General features: G+C 40.6%; 1 protein-coding gene across 1 annotated transcript in view; it reads left to right on the top strand.

Annotated features, from left to right (window-relative positions):
• The window catches only part of UBN2 (ubinuclein 2), a 588,508-nt gene that overhangs the window by 28,361 nt on the left and 544,764 nt on the right, over positions 1–15,383 (top strand). The gene's annotated exons all lie outside the window — the stretch shown is intronic.

Below are 15,383 nucleotides of genomic sequence, written 5' to 3'. Positions count from 1 at the left end.
AGAATTTTGTTATTGCTCCCTCCCCTTTGCTTCCAGGAAATTTTGCAGACTGCATCGTTTTCATTATTGCGTTCCACACGAGGTGGAAGGACAAGACTAAACACTAAATATTTTTTGGGCTGCACCAAGATGGGATACAGTTTGAAAACCTAAGGCTGAAGGTTCTAATACAAAAGGAGCTAATGACAGAAGGAAAAACGTCAAAGACTCTTAGTTAGTCTGACAGCTGTCACACCCTTCCTGTGAACCAAATAGACTCAGTGGATATATATCAGGAGTGGTAGAACCACAACCTTGTACTGTTTAGTAATTTCTTTCGGTTCAGTGAAGTATGTTGTTTGGAATGGAGGATTGATCATTGCTTTGAGTCATACATCCCTGAAAACCTTGTGTACTGCAGCCTACAGGGTGCTAACAGTCCACAGGGTAGTAGATTTCTTTGGTCCGTCCAACAAATTGCAACCACTCAAGTTCATTTTGTGTTCATGTAGGTATCTGCCTAAGTGTTTGACTTCATGGAATGAGACATTAAAATTACATGCATTTTACCCTTGGTTTAAAAAGGGCATGCTGGACAACTTGAATGAAATGCAAATTATTTTTTACCAAAAGAGGAAATTTCCATTGCTAGCTGGTAACTGCTCATGTGGCTACCTTACAAGGCACAGAAATACAATCCTTGTAGAAAAGGAGACAATGTGCATTCTTCTGAAAGGTTGTGTAAAGATAGCAAAGATAAGCATAGAGTAATTGTTTCTAAGAAAGGATTTTGTAGCCAAGAGACCACTTGAATTAGGTCCAGTGTTTTGTGTTCACTGATTATGGCGAAATTGATGCAGTCCAACACACATCTGTTGAACATAGTAAATGGGCAGTCTAGCAGATCATTTCCTGCTTGCAAATGCAACTCTGGTCTGTGAAAAAGTTAATTCCATTCTTACCCCCACCCAAAAGAAAAGGTTTTTAACTTAAGATGAGAGGGAGCCCATGAGCCTTTGGCAGGTGTTGTCTTATCCAGGTAACTGATTGACACCTGTTCGGTATAAGTCAATAAGGACGCTCAATGAAGGACCACACGCCAATTATAAATACAATTTAGCTTTACTAGAATTGCAGGTAAATGTAGGCATTTAGCACATTAACAATAGAATAAGAATAGCAATGAAAAGCATTTATTTATATATAAGTACACTAGAAAGAGTATCTATGCATATATATGTAAGCAAAGAGTTCATTGACAGGTATAAGTTTTGATTAACTGTATACCAAAATGCATCACACTACGATATTCAGGAAGCAGAATATAAATGAGTTGAATACTTCAGATAAGCTTGGATTTACTGCACACCAAAATGCATGTTTCAGTTACTGCAGCAGGCTCTCACTACGATATTTAGGAGGCAAAATATAAACAAACTGAATACTTCAGATAAGCTTTGATTTACTGCACACCAAAATGCATGTTTCAGTTACTGCAGCAGGTTCATACTACGAGGTTTAGAAAGCAAAATATAAATGAGCTGAATACTTCAGGTTATAAACACAGTGCAAGCATAAATAATCAGTCATAATAATAGAGCAGAGAAACAAAGGCCTTTCATCCCTGTGTGTAACTTAACTTAGTCCACGAATGCTGGGAAGCCCTCTACCGCCCGCTTGGACCTCTCTCCCCCTCGAGCGTCACGGTCTTGGAACAGCAAAACAGGAAGGCAGCTCTGAGTCTGAAGATGACAGTTTCACAACTCCATCTGCGAGCTTCAATTCCCTCACCCACCTTTCAGTGTTAAATTACCTGAAGCTTGGCTTATACCCCCTTCCAGTATTTTCTAGCTATGTTATAAGTACATGTCTCTTGGCTGCCTTGCCACTCCCTGGCCCTTGTTTTCATTCCTTCTTTTACTGTGGTCTTGTTCTCAAGGTTGAGACTGAATCTCCTTCATAGCCTGTTTCTCACACATGCAGCTGCAAATAAGCTTATCTACGGAATGTCAAAAGAAAACAAGCTTGAAAGCAAACATCATGAATTTCTTCCATGTTGCTCTGGCTTTGGCAGGCATCACGCTCATCTACACTGTTCAAGCTAATTAACCCTTTGCGTCACAATGTCTTCCGCACCTTTCCCTATACTGATCATGTGTGTATTCATCACGCAGGGTGCAAGGTCTGATGGAGGTCTGTTTCCATATAGGTAATGGTCCATTCCCTTGTTTACGTCTGGTCTAGGGGAAAATGTCATTTTTTCAGGGAGAACCCTTCAAAAGATGTTGAAGCATTAATGGTGTTGCTGCACCGAATCGGGCAGTGCCACACTTTGCACATTTTTAGTTACTCGAAATATTAGCAGTGCTGAGGACCACATTATAGATGCTGACCTCTTCATGTTCTAGAACAATATATTTATGCACCTTAGTACATTTATGTCACTTAAGTTGCACACCTATATAGTAAATAATGACCTTGTTGGTTGAAACGCGTTAGGTGGTGGGAGCACATACTAATTCCAATAAAGAAGCGAATGAATGGATTTCCTGGAGTGAGATGTCTAACCTTTGTTGTAAAGATTCATGGGAGTTTGGCTGTCAACCCCCACATCACGCCTCTGGCACAAAAAAAAAAAAAAAAAAAAGATTGAAAATCCCTTTGTGCTCCCCCTGGTCAAACAAATAGTATAGTTTGACCACATTTTTTTTTTCTTTGAACTGTAGGGTGTGTTCTATTATTTTCTCACTCGAAAAAATGATTTAAATAAGGGTTCAGGACAATTCTGGATCTCAGTAAAGCAAACGTATAAAGAAAGTCAGGACACTTGCTTTATATCTCTTGTCCCAAGTTCAGTCAAGGAGATTTAATTTGAACCATAGGCCTACAGGATGCATATTTCCACTTTCCGAATGTGGTTTAAACAGTGAAAATTACTGAGGTTAATGAATGGGAGTGATAACTACCAGTAAGAAGTCCTTCCGTTCGGGTTAGATCAACTGCAAGAACCTTTCCCATATGTATGGCAATGGTAGCAGCATTCCTTTGAATGCAGTAAATATTAGTCTGCCCCTTATCTGAAAAAAGTACTGTGCCACTAGAAGAACTTTCCCTGTGCTTCATTGACTTGGGTTGGGAGTCTATCATGTCAAGTCAATCTTGGCACCAATTCACGCCACTCACTTCTTGGGCACGATACTGGGTACACTGGTCGCAAGTGTACCATTTGAAGGAGAGACCATTATCTGCCTGTCTTAAGGTTCTCGGCATACTAAAAAAATTTGATTGCTGGGATCAATGGCTTTGGGTGTTCTTCTAGGATCTTACGCACACCTTCACATGAGACCTTATTAGGAATGCCTAGAAGAACAGGTGTGCCATTATTTCTTCAATCAGAATGAACAGTCCTAGACTGTAGTTCAATTATTCCTGTGATGATTCTGATCTGAGAATCTTCTGAAAGGAGTGCACTTCCATCAAGTGATTTTAATACAAATATTTGACAGATACATCTCTCTTTAAATGGGGTGCTCATTTGGATAACCTTCATGTGCAGGGTATGTTATTCCAAATAGAGTTTACTTACTGCATGAAATTTCTAGCAACATCCATAGTTGGTCTATAAAATGTTTTTAAACTAGATTTAGACAACCAATCTGCTGCTACCATAATTTCTTTACAGCAAGAGCTTAGAGAATATGATTTGGGCATCATAAGGCCCCTGACCAAATTTGCTTCAAAAAAGGACACGTCCAACCCGGCTTCTGCTAAACCATTTTACCTGTCTAGCCAAAGAGCTAGTGTTACTGGATTAAGGAGTGTATGCAGTGCAATCAACAGTTGTCCAAATGTAACTGGTCTCAACGTCCTTGTAAGCACCTTACTGCCCAAAGAAATTATCGGGGAACACTGAGTAAGACCTACGTAATAAGTTTGTCTTAGTAGGTTTATATATTGTAAAAGTAACCACAGAAGGTGAGAGTACTCACCTGTTAAAACAAGATTTCTCACATCTGAGACTCTTGACATGAAAAAAAGCAAAAAGAACAGGCAATTTGTCTGACGACTGTTTCCCCGACAAATCTTTATTTGCGGACCGTCTTCGCAAAAAAATGTAAAACTAGGTTCACATCCCACAGGGTAGAGAAGTAAGGAAGGTGCGGATTTTCCTGTTGAATACCTTGCTACAGTTTACAGGTTAAAGGCTGTTTCCCTCACAGGTTTACCATCAATTGAGTTTTGACCGGCTGAAATTGCTAACTGGAAATTATTAACAGGCCTATAAGCAAAACACTGTTCTTTCAACTGTGATAGAAAGTTAACAGTAGTGTGCAACTCTGCTGCAAGAAGATACACATCCAATTTGTGACACCAGAAAACCCATCTTTGCCAAGCTAAAGCAGATCATTTTATGGGTACTTGATGCCCAAGTTTGTCTGATGTAGAAAGAAGATTGTTGCAAAATTCCTAGCATTTGCCACAGTCTTCTGAAACCCTCCATACAATCAAGGAGAGTTGACCTGTCACAATAAATAATTTGGGGAAGACCCATAAGGTCCATGAGAATGTCCTGGAAGGTTGTAATCGTCATTGGACTGTCGAAAGACATTTCCAGTAACACTGGGTACCAACTTGGAGTCTTTTATAACTACTTCATTAGAACTAACTTGACTAGCTGATGTCTCATTTGAGAGACTACTTTCTGTATCATCACCAGAGTGGGACAGGCACACAATACATCCCCCCCACCCCCGCTCCTAATTCTGCAGGAAAGCATTAAACCTCACTGCTAAGGGATCTGGTCTCCAACTGAAGAAAACGATCAGTGTTCAGATGCGAGGCCAACATGTCTTCTACACACAACCCCACAATTGATGAACTGGAAGATATGAGGATGTAATCCCTAGCTGTTGTCTCGTGGAAACTGCTAGTGCCAATCCACTGTCATTTTTTTTCATTCCCTGCTGTTCCAGGTGTCCATATGATCAAACCACCATGTAATCTTCATCTTGGCTTCTACCACAGAGAAATCTGTTCAGAGTAGGATTACCCCCTTACATAGATTTAGGATTTTGAGACTTTGCAGGGGTCCTCGAAAGTTCACCTGGCTAGACAAAGCAAACAAGCTCACATCTCTGGCTAAGGACCTGAAATATACCGTTTGAAATTGCAGAGGTCGTCTCAATTCTTTCTTGATTGAAGTCATCATCTTCACTAGCAGTTTGTGTTGTGCTTGAATCCCAGAAACTTTATACATTGTGACAGGATTAGCACAGATTTTGTTATATTGATTATGAAGCCTAAGTCTTGGAGCATTGGATCATCCGAAACAGATGTAGCATTACTATGTCCTGTTCCTGTGCTATTAAATCAGATAGTCCAAGTAGACAATTGGGCGCATGCCTCTTGCCCTGGAAGTCCTGACCAAAGGCTTCATCAGTTTGGTGAAACACAACAGCGCTGACAAAAGGTGGAAGGGAATGACTGCAAGCTTGTACCAATTTGGCCCGAATGGAAGAAATTTGCTATGAGGATGAAAAACAGGAAATGGTGAGGTAGCATCCTTTAAGTTGAGCTGGACAAACTAGCCCTTCTCTTAAGGAGAGGCTTCAGAAGATAGATGCTTTCCATATGGAAATGCCAATTGAAATCCTTCAAATTCAGAACAAACGTAAAACCTCCTCCTCTCTTTTGCACTAAGAAAATCGCACTGAAGACTCCCTCAGTGTGCAGGCATGAGGCAGATCATCTTTTTGTGCAATGATGTTCTTATTGGGGTCCAAATGGAGAGGGCTGGGCCTAGACTGTTGTTGAGGTGTGCCATAGAACTTTTAACCTGTATCCCTGAATGGTCTCCATGACTCGTGCATTGTGTGTGATCTTTTGCCAGTTGGGTTTGAACTGATGTACTCTGTCCTCAGGGCTACCTCTGTTAAAGGACAAACGTTTACCTGAGTAAGAGCTCCTAGAATTTCCTGAGGTGCTGCTTTTCTTATACCAGCCCCTTTCCTTGCTGGCGTGGGAGGGGAATAATGCCTTACTTCTGGTGATGTCCTCCCACTCTCTAATTATCTGAAAGCTAAAACCTCTTGAGAAGCCTTAGAATATTTGCAACCTCGCGATCGGCCCAGAAATCACCTGGCTCTGTAAAAATAAGGCCAGTCTGTGAAACTTTGAGTGATACCTGGGCCTTGTCCATGGCGGAGAAAGTTGAAGCAAACTTTCCCAGGTACTTGACAAAAGTATCCCCAAATATAAGCCCATTAGCCAATGGGCCAACTCCAGAAGGGGCCAGGTCAGTGATCTTCGAGCGAGGGTGCATCAGGATAGAGCAACACCTGTCTGAGGAGATAATGCAATTTATTTTTGTCGCCAATTGACACACTCCATGTTAGGCCCACCCTATGAGAACATCAGCATCTTGGCTACTTAGACCCTCTTCGAAACGTTTGTTAGGGGCCCTGATAAATCAAGGAGTTTGTCTTGGCATCTGCATCAAGTACGGTTGGTCACTTTTTTGAATTCTTTACAGAGTTTATGCATAAATACCACCATATATGGGTCAATCTCTGGCGTCTCTGCCACTTAACCTAAAAGAGAGGGATGGGGCTTTTGGCATGTAGGCTAACTCAGACTTCCTTTTCAGATCTTTTACGGAGACACACTTAGACCTATTTTGCCACCAGTGGGCAAGGCAAGCCAGTCAGCGGACCTCAGATGTTCAATCTTCTTGAGTCAAAGTCCTGCATCCTCCATTGTCCTTACAACCAGGGGCACTGCTGTTTTAGTGGACAATTTTTTTTGCTTTCTGCCATCATCCTGACACAAGTCGGATCAAGAAGAATTGGGCGAGAAGTCATCGCGAGCAAGGCCTATTCCAATCTCAGAATCTGAGGGCATCAAGCATTTCGGGTGCTCCATAAACATGGTCTAGTAAAATGTTCTAGTAGATTTTTTTTCCAGGGCCTCTTTGTGTGGCACTTGCCGTCTCCTTTCTGGGTTCTGGAGTGTCTTCCTTTTTCACACAGTTTAATGTAAATAAAAATGTAGTTCAGTATTCAATACTGTACTGATGCAGGCCATAATGTTTTACAGGCCTTGTGAAATACTGGTACACCATTACCAGGTCTTTAACTGATCCCTGAACAAAGTTGTCTAAGGTCTTTACTAATTCAAATGATAAAACGAAAGGGACACTTTATAATCAACATATTCTTTATTATCAAAGGACTGGCAGTCTGGCATTATAAATCAGTTCAGACGCCAAACATTCCTTCCAGGGAAAGGAGGTTGTGTGGGGGGTGCGTGCATCCTCAAAGCAGGACCAGCAGTGAACTGGCACAGTTGGGTGTGGAGGAAGTGGCCTGCAGCCCCTAAGGCAGTGCTTTGGTCACAGTTTTTGCTAATGGAGGTGCCTCTAATGCAGTGATACTCAAAGTACGGCTGGGGGCTGCATGCGACCCTCCTAACCTTTGCAGGTGGCCCCCTGCACAACGGCAGCACTGGACTCCATTCAGCACGAACATTAAAAACTATGTTAAGTAAAAAGGCAAACGTTTATTTAAAGGTTAATTTAAGTTAAAGAAAGGAAGTAACGATGTATGTCCGTCTTTTTTTCAAAATTCAAAAAGTGAACATGCAGAAACCTTTTCTTAAAGTGATAGTTTTCAAACATGAATTTAGAAATTTTAACACCATACTCCCCCCCCCCCCCCCCAACATCAATTCCTGCCAATATTGAACTAAGAGGTACGTCAGTTGTTATGTGCCCTTTTTGGCTAGCCTGGCTTTCTATTATAGATGAACAACATTATGGTTTATTAAATCAAACATAGAAGAAGGGTTTGTACAGCAACCATCCTTAAGTCATGTATTTCAACAGATTCAAATGTGATTATGAAAAAGGAAGTAAAGTAAAATAAAGCAATGCCCAAGATCACACAATTTAGTTAAGTAAAGAAGCTGAGGTTAATCCCAAGATTTTGGTTTCACATTGTGCAATTCAGACACTAGATGTATTTGCTTCTCTTCTCCTACACCCATCTTACCATCATTCCCCCTCCAACCCACCTGACTGACAACCTGCTGGCATCAGTGCGGCCCTCCGTCACATCACGGACCGAACTTTGTGGCCGCAGGGAAAATATTTGCGAGTACCCATACTGTAGTATATTAAGTGTCTCGAGGGACACGTTGCCTCTTGGCGCTTAGCTCTTTGTTGCGCTGTGGGAAGTTCAGCTGTTCAAAAAACCCTGTGAGGCAATGGATGGTAGCACTCCTGCAATAAATAAGGCTGCCCATTGGCTCTGACTGCTAGCTCTAACCTCTTGCTCCTCACAGCTCCCACCGTACATTGGACAGAGATCTACAGACAAGGAGAGCAAGTGGGTGCATTCAGTTGAAAGGTATATGTGTTCCACCTCTCAAACCGTGATGAAGGTTGCCAGTGCCATGGCATTATTTGGGAGGTATGAATGACCACCTTGGAATTCCCTTCAAAGGTTCACAGATAAAATGCCTAGGAGACCCGGGCAGGATTTCCAAGAGATTTTACAAAAAACAGAATACTTGCCTCCAATCTGGACAGTCTGCAGTCATCTAGGACTTGGCAACCCATGGGTACTTTCTTAGATATAGCTCAGAATAAATGTAACTAGGCTGAACCCTGAGATGCAACAAAAAATCCTCCATCTTCAGTTTTCAGAATATTCCCCATGCAGGGCTCACTCATGCTGCAAAATGAGTTATGTGAAGGTGAAGATACAGACTTTGATAGCAGTGGCCTGGCGAAGAAACATTTATAGAAAATGTCATGAGCTGTGCAGCTTCCCTCAGTGTTCAAACCCTCAATGGTTGCACCACCAGAGTTAATGCTTTCATCCACATAAGGCCTTAAAGGGAAGAGGAGGCCAGCAACCATCTGTGACTGCAGGTAGGCCTCATCCTTAACAGTGATATCTCCCTTTGCCCACTCACTCATTATGACGATGGGAGTGTAGTGAAAATTCTATTAAAGTGGCAGAAAATAAGGAACGGCAAGTAGATATTTAATATTGTTTTAGAATAGATAGTCTCTACTATTCAAATCACCTCCACACTTTATTTAACCAAAGAAGACCTGGACCGGTCATCAAGAAGCTGTTTCATAGAGAAGTGAACACCTTACTAAAGAAATTTCTGGTCAAAGTTCCTTGTTATTAAAAAGCAACAGGGATATATTCCTATTAATCCTTGCTTTGAGGAAGAAAGGATCTAAAACAAAACTTCAGACCCCTTTTCAACATCAGACTTTCAAACAAACGCAAAAGGAAAGATGTTCAGAATGCTCACATTACACCAGATATATCCCCAAGTGCATCAGGAGCACTGGATGTGTGAGAGACCAGCAAGATGCCTACTTCACATCCTTATAATTCAGAAGTATCTGAAATTCCTGTGGTTTGTAATGGGCAGTGATCAATTCCAGTTCAGTCTTCCCATTCAGACTGAAGTCAGCTCCACAAACATCATCAAAGTGCATGTCATTGTCGCAGCACATCTCAGAAGAAAGTGTATCTGTTTACCTCTTGGACATATAGAGGCTGCAGCAACAGCAGAAGACCAAACACCTTTTGCCAACTAGGTCTACACGGCAGCCTCAAAGTAGACTGCCAGTTCAGTCCAGTGGGTGCGATCTTGGATACTCAAGTCGCAAGTGCACCCTGCAGAGGAAACACTTTCATCTGTCCATCTGAAATGTTGCAGCCTTTTCACAAACTGCGCATCTGACAGCACCCCTGCTAGAATTGATGGTCTTCTTTCTGGTTTCTCATGCCAGACTTCTTATGAGACCTCAGCAACAGTGTCTTGAGGATCAGTTTGCAGGCAGCTGGGCAAACAAGCTTAAGCTATTCCGGTCAGTTGTTTCCCATCATGCCCTAGGTGGTGTCAGTCGAAGAATCTGGTGAAGGAAGTTTCCTTCAACTAAGCTATCCCAGCACAAGCAATCCTCACAGACGCTTCATTTCAAGGATGGGGTGCTTACGTAGATTATCTCCAAGCTCTAGTCCATCTGGCTCGGAAGTTATTCCCTCCACCTTTCAAGAAATTCCACACAAAAATAATGTACTATCTGAACTGCCAAGGAGGAACTCATTCCATCTAATTTTCACTAGAGACAATAACAATATCCAGAATTAAGAAGCAGACTTACTCAGTTGGTCAGTCCAAGATCACATTGAGTGTGTTCTCACTGAATACGTTGTGCAGAGCGTCTTTCTCAAATGAACAAAAATGGCCTTATTACTTTTCCAGGTGCTACCAAAGAAGGTTAAAAGGGAATGCCCTTTTAGTGCCCTTTTTCTGTAAGCTTTTCTTCCCACTCCAGTGATCAAACTGTACCATTGCTAAGCCAGAATGATACAGATGGTGCCTGGAATGGAAGCATCAGTGGTGGCTCACAGTCCTTCTGTATCTATCTGAGAAACTACACAAGATTCTGCATATAAGTTTTTGGAGCTAAATGCTGCACTCCAGCATTCCATCATTGAACTTGGGGTTCCTGACTCCTTATTTCATAAAATACAGACACCTAAACCTACAACTAGATTACAGTTTTCGGATCTAAACATTGTTATTAAAAGGCTAATGGGTCCAACGTTTGAAGGTATAAACAGGTCCTCCTTGCAGCTTTCAATTTAGAAGTGTACCTTTTAGGTAGTTATTGCTAGCGTTCAAGATTCAGACATTGTCACCAGGAACATTGCACTGTGTGCATAAGAACAAAGAAGTGATGAGAACTCTTCTTTGTTTTGCTGATTTCCACATTAATGAAACAATTTTCATTACCACCATCTTTCCAAATCCTTCAACTCCAGCAGAATGAGCTCTTCATATGCTAGATGTCAAGGAAGCATTACAATTCTGGCATCACAAGGCAGCACATATAAGAAGATCAGATCATCTGTGTTCTTGGATGTGCTTGCTGTTTATTCTATTCCATGCTTATGATTTATTAATGAGGATCCTGTGGAACTCAATGAATTGTTTTTACTATTACAAATTCTAGTGCTCTCCCGAGAGGATCCTCTTCAGAGTCACAAGCAACCCTCCTGCATCCTCCGACATGGTCACACAGCATTTTTCCTTTTCTGTCTTGGATCCTCTTGGTTCCTTAAAAATTAAATTACAACTGCCACCTGTGGAGCATGATAGGATGCTTAGCAGGGGCGAACACTTAGCGATGTTGTCAGTTTTTACTTTGTCAACGGCAGCCTGTGTGATGGTTGCATTTAATTTCCTCTCTTAAACAAAAAAAAACAAAAAAGTTTGTAAAAGATGTTTCTAGTCACTCTTTGAGACAGTGACTTATTGGTTCAATTGGCTCTCTTAAAAAAAATTAAAAGTATGTTACATTTGTCAATTGTTTTTTTTTTTTTTTTGCCTGCTTATATGCTTCAAATAGTCTTCTCCTTTGTTTAAGTGCCCTTTTCTATTGTAAAGTTTTTGTATATGTATATATTTTTTTATATTCTGTAAAGTGCTCCATGATCCTGTGTGTCAGGCAGGACAATGCTAGGCTTATGCCTTTGATAGGATTAAAGTACATTTTGTCCTTTTTGAGCATGCATGTCATGGTGGTTATCCCCCCCCCGCCGCCCCGGCCTAAAATCTTGCTGTCTCTAGCTTGATGTGGTAGATTCCTTCCATAGCGTGGGCAGCTGTAGTGTGATGGTGCCAACATATAACTTAGTAAGTTTGAATATGTAAAGTTCATACTGGAAGGAATGAGACACTGGAGGAGGAGATATGTAATGTGCACACTAGCGTATGTGCTTAGCCAACCGTCTTCAAAACCAGCTAAAAAAACTGCTAAATATTTTCCAATGCCCAGGCTTTGAGGAAAGGTTTGGGCAATACGAAACCTGTTGTGTTTATGGATTTATTTATTTTTTGTGTGAGGAAATTTAAATTGTACAGTAGTTCTTAGGGATTTTTTGTATTATTTCCAGTCTAGCTTTAGTGTATTCATAGCACACCAGTAAAAATTAATTTGCTAAGTAATACCCTATTTCCAAAAATATACTAATAGATGCACATGTATAGATTTTAGGACTATAATGTAAAGGTTGCGTTTCATATTACCACACCACAGTGCACTTGACCAGAGAAAACACTGCTTATTCTCTGAGAGTACATGCTACAGTCGGGGCTCGAAAAATCTACTCGACCACTGGCTAAGGTGAGTTTTATTTTATGAGTTCAAGCTATTTTTAGATCCTACTTGGAAGTGGACAAAGAACAGATGTTCTGTTCAGTCAGAAACTGAATTAGCAATTAAGATGCCTTTAAATCTTACTGTCATATTTGCTCTGTGTTCAGAGACCGAGGTCAAAAGTCAGTTTGCCTTCTTGCAATGCAAATACTTTTCCTTGTGACTGCAGAGTTCCAGGATTTCGTAAGATGGACTGTTTGACCTAAGTGGAATGAAAGACTTGGTGTCAGGTTTTTAATAACACACAACATTTATATAACTAAGTCAGCTTTACAAACATTTCAGAATACATTTCAGTATCTGTGAAACCCCGTTTTCTGTACTTCTGTTTGATTTAAAAAAAAAAAAAAAAAAAACATTCAGCAGGATGAAAAAAAAAAAAAAAGTCATAACACTGACTTGGTGATGTGCAAAGGATAAACGTTTTGTGAAACACTATATAGTTTCATCAGTAAAGCTGCAAGTTAGTGGGAAGGTTTTTGGACATTTCTTGGAAATTTACTGTCTGTAAATGACAGTGCGCTACCACATCATGCTTTAGTAATTTATTTATTAAAATTTAGTGGTGAACCATAACCTGAGAAACACTCCTACCCTGATGGCAAAACTATTAATAAACTAAGAGGCAAGTCATGCATGGATCATGTGTATCCTAGATGTGGGCTAGATTTATTATACATGGAGCAAACGTTTAGTGTATTTAATCAAACGAGGATTTTTTTTACAGCAGAAATGCTGAACTCCCTATGTGAAGGTGCTGTCATTTGAGAATGAAGAAAAAGGTGACTGTAAAATACAATATTTGCCTAGGATCACACAATTTGAGACCCATTTCCTTGTCAAGTACATTAGTTAGGTCAAGTAGATTATTCAACCTACTCGACCTGCAGGTCTAGTAAAATTTTCATGATTTTTCGAGGCTTGGTTGGGCACAGTTGCTTTATGCTCACCCACTAAACTCATGGGAGGGATTTAAATGTGGATGAAATGTGCCTGATATTGTTACTTGCATCAACATTTCTGGTTTACCTATTACAGATAGTTTCTATTTGTCTTGATAACATGGCTTTTGGAGCTGTGAAACGTGTTAGAATTTAATGTATACACGTCAACGCATCATACTTTTTTGTTTTTCTATATTTAATATGTATTCAAATGTGTTTCACTTACAAGTATTTACATTAAATGATTTCCGATATTTTTTTATTATTTATTTTGTGCCTTTTTAAACAATTATGTTTTAGTTAGGTAATAGACAACAGAAAGGTTACTGGTGTATTTTAGTGCAGATGGCATTTAATGGAACAATTTGTGTCTTTGTAACTGATTAGTTGCCGCTGCCGATACAACAATAATGATAGAAAAAAGTGACGTTAGAAAGCTACAGGTCTACATGTTTTGCTGCTACATCCACAAAGGACCACTCTGTCTCCAGTTAGTAGTGTTTTTTTTTTTTTTTTTTTTTTTTTTTAATTCAAGACTTTTTTGTAGGCCATCACATCCCTGGTAATCAAATGTTTTTCTCTGTAAATGCATGCCAGCAGTAATGGAAAGCTCACCCATCTTCAAGTATATTTAAATATTAGTTGCAGGATAGTAGCTTCTCTTATATCTATTACATCAGCTAGATGATTTGGTGAGATTCATTCTTTCTCACGGACATGTAACATGGCAGTGAAAGTTGATGTGGCTGAGTATCCTGTACGGCAGCACAACCATACTGGTAAACATTCATACATGCATTGCATACATTTAATACTTCAGTCCAGGGGCGGCTCCTCCATGGGGGCAGAGGAGCGTTGAACCCCCCCAGCAAACAGCTGCAAAACCTTTATTAGGAAACAATAATGAACAGAGTTTATTATTGTTTACTTGTAAAGAGGTGGGGTCACGGGTATGACGAGTGTGAAGGGGAGTGCTCTGCACTCCCCCCTCAGAGAGCATGTGTGTTTGGGTGGCCGTCTCAGACCCGCTAAAGTCGCATGCACAGTGTGCTCTCTCTTCCGCCCAGCAACTGTATTGCTAGGCCGGAGGGGGCCTGCACAGACTCCAAGTCTGCCTGGGATCGCCCTGAGCAGTGGCAGGATTGGCCACAGGGCAGGCTGGGAGCCTGTGCCTGCCTGCAGCCAGCAGAGGAGCAAAATTGGCAAACATGGTTCACTGGCTCACAGATTGCATGTAGCTGTTATTGTATCCATGGAAACAACTCTCCTAAGTAAGGTACAGGGTACCCCTACCCTTGCAGCTTATATGGTGGTTATTTAAATTTTTCATGACTAGGGGACCGAGTCCTACAATGGTGGGTAAAAAGTTTTCCTTCGTGTTGCATCTCCCAATCGCAGCGCTTGCTCCTACTGGTGCACCACATGCCCAGAAAAACAAAATCCTTTTTTTTTTTTTATTAAACCAAAGGGGTGGGGTGTGACCCCTTTTTTTAAACCTTAAGTACACTCCAAAAAGAGTTGTCACTCTGTTTACCTAACCATGATCACCCTTGTAAACACTTTACGTGACTTTTAATTTTAAGTCGAGAGGTTGTCAGGCATGCCACTGCTAAGGTGCCCTCTACCAGTCGCTATGGACAGCCCTCCATAATTTGGTAAAATACTCTACCCATTCTGCACTGTGGCATAATCTTAGAGCCATGCTTACAACCCCTATCTCCCCCCCCACAAAAGTGAAGCATGCCAAACCCCCAAACTTTATAAAGAATCTTAAAACCATTGAATTAATCATGTAATATAGAATGAGAAATATGCTTAAATGTAGTCCTGTGTTGCCTTTTTCTTGTGAACAGTGACATTTAAAAAAAGCTTTGCCTTCAGTCATGTGGTTTGTATAGGCTCATATTACAGTTACCAGTTATGTATTCTCATTCACTCATATCAAAATTTCTATAATAATATAATAAATCAGTTGCATCTTGGGATAATCAGTTTAGGAGTTTTTGCCCCCCCCCCCCTTTTTTTTTTTTTCTTTCTTCAAACCAGTAGCACACTATAAATATTGATGGAGATATATATTTTGTTAGTATGTCTCCTCCAGCAGGGCATTATTTGAACACAAGATTCCAAGAAAGCCGTAAGGTTTTCCATGGATAAAAATAGGAGAAAATCTATGAGGCAGATATTTTTTAAACCAGTGGAGTCTG

Source organism: Pleurodeles waltl, chromosome 4_2 (assembly GCF_031143425.1).
Source record: "Pleurodeles waltl isolate 20211129_DDA chromosome 4_2, aPleWal1.hap1.20221129, whole genome shotgun sequence".
Classification (NCBI taxonomy): Eukaryota; Metazoa; Chordata; class Amphibia; order Caudata; family Salamandridae; genus Pleurodeles; species Pleurodeles waltl.
The sequence above is the reverse complement of the archived record's forward strand: the minus strand, read 5'-3'. Positions and strand labels throughout refer to the sequence as shown.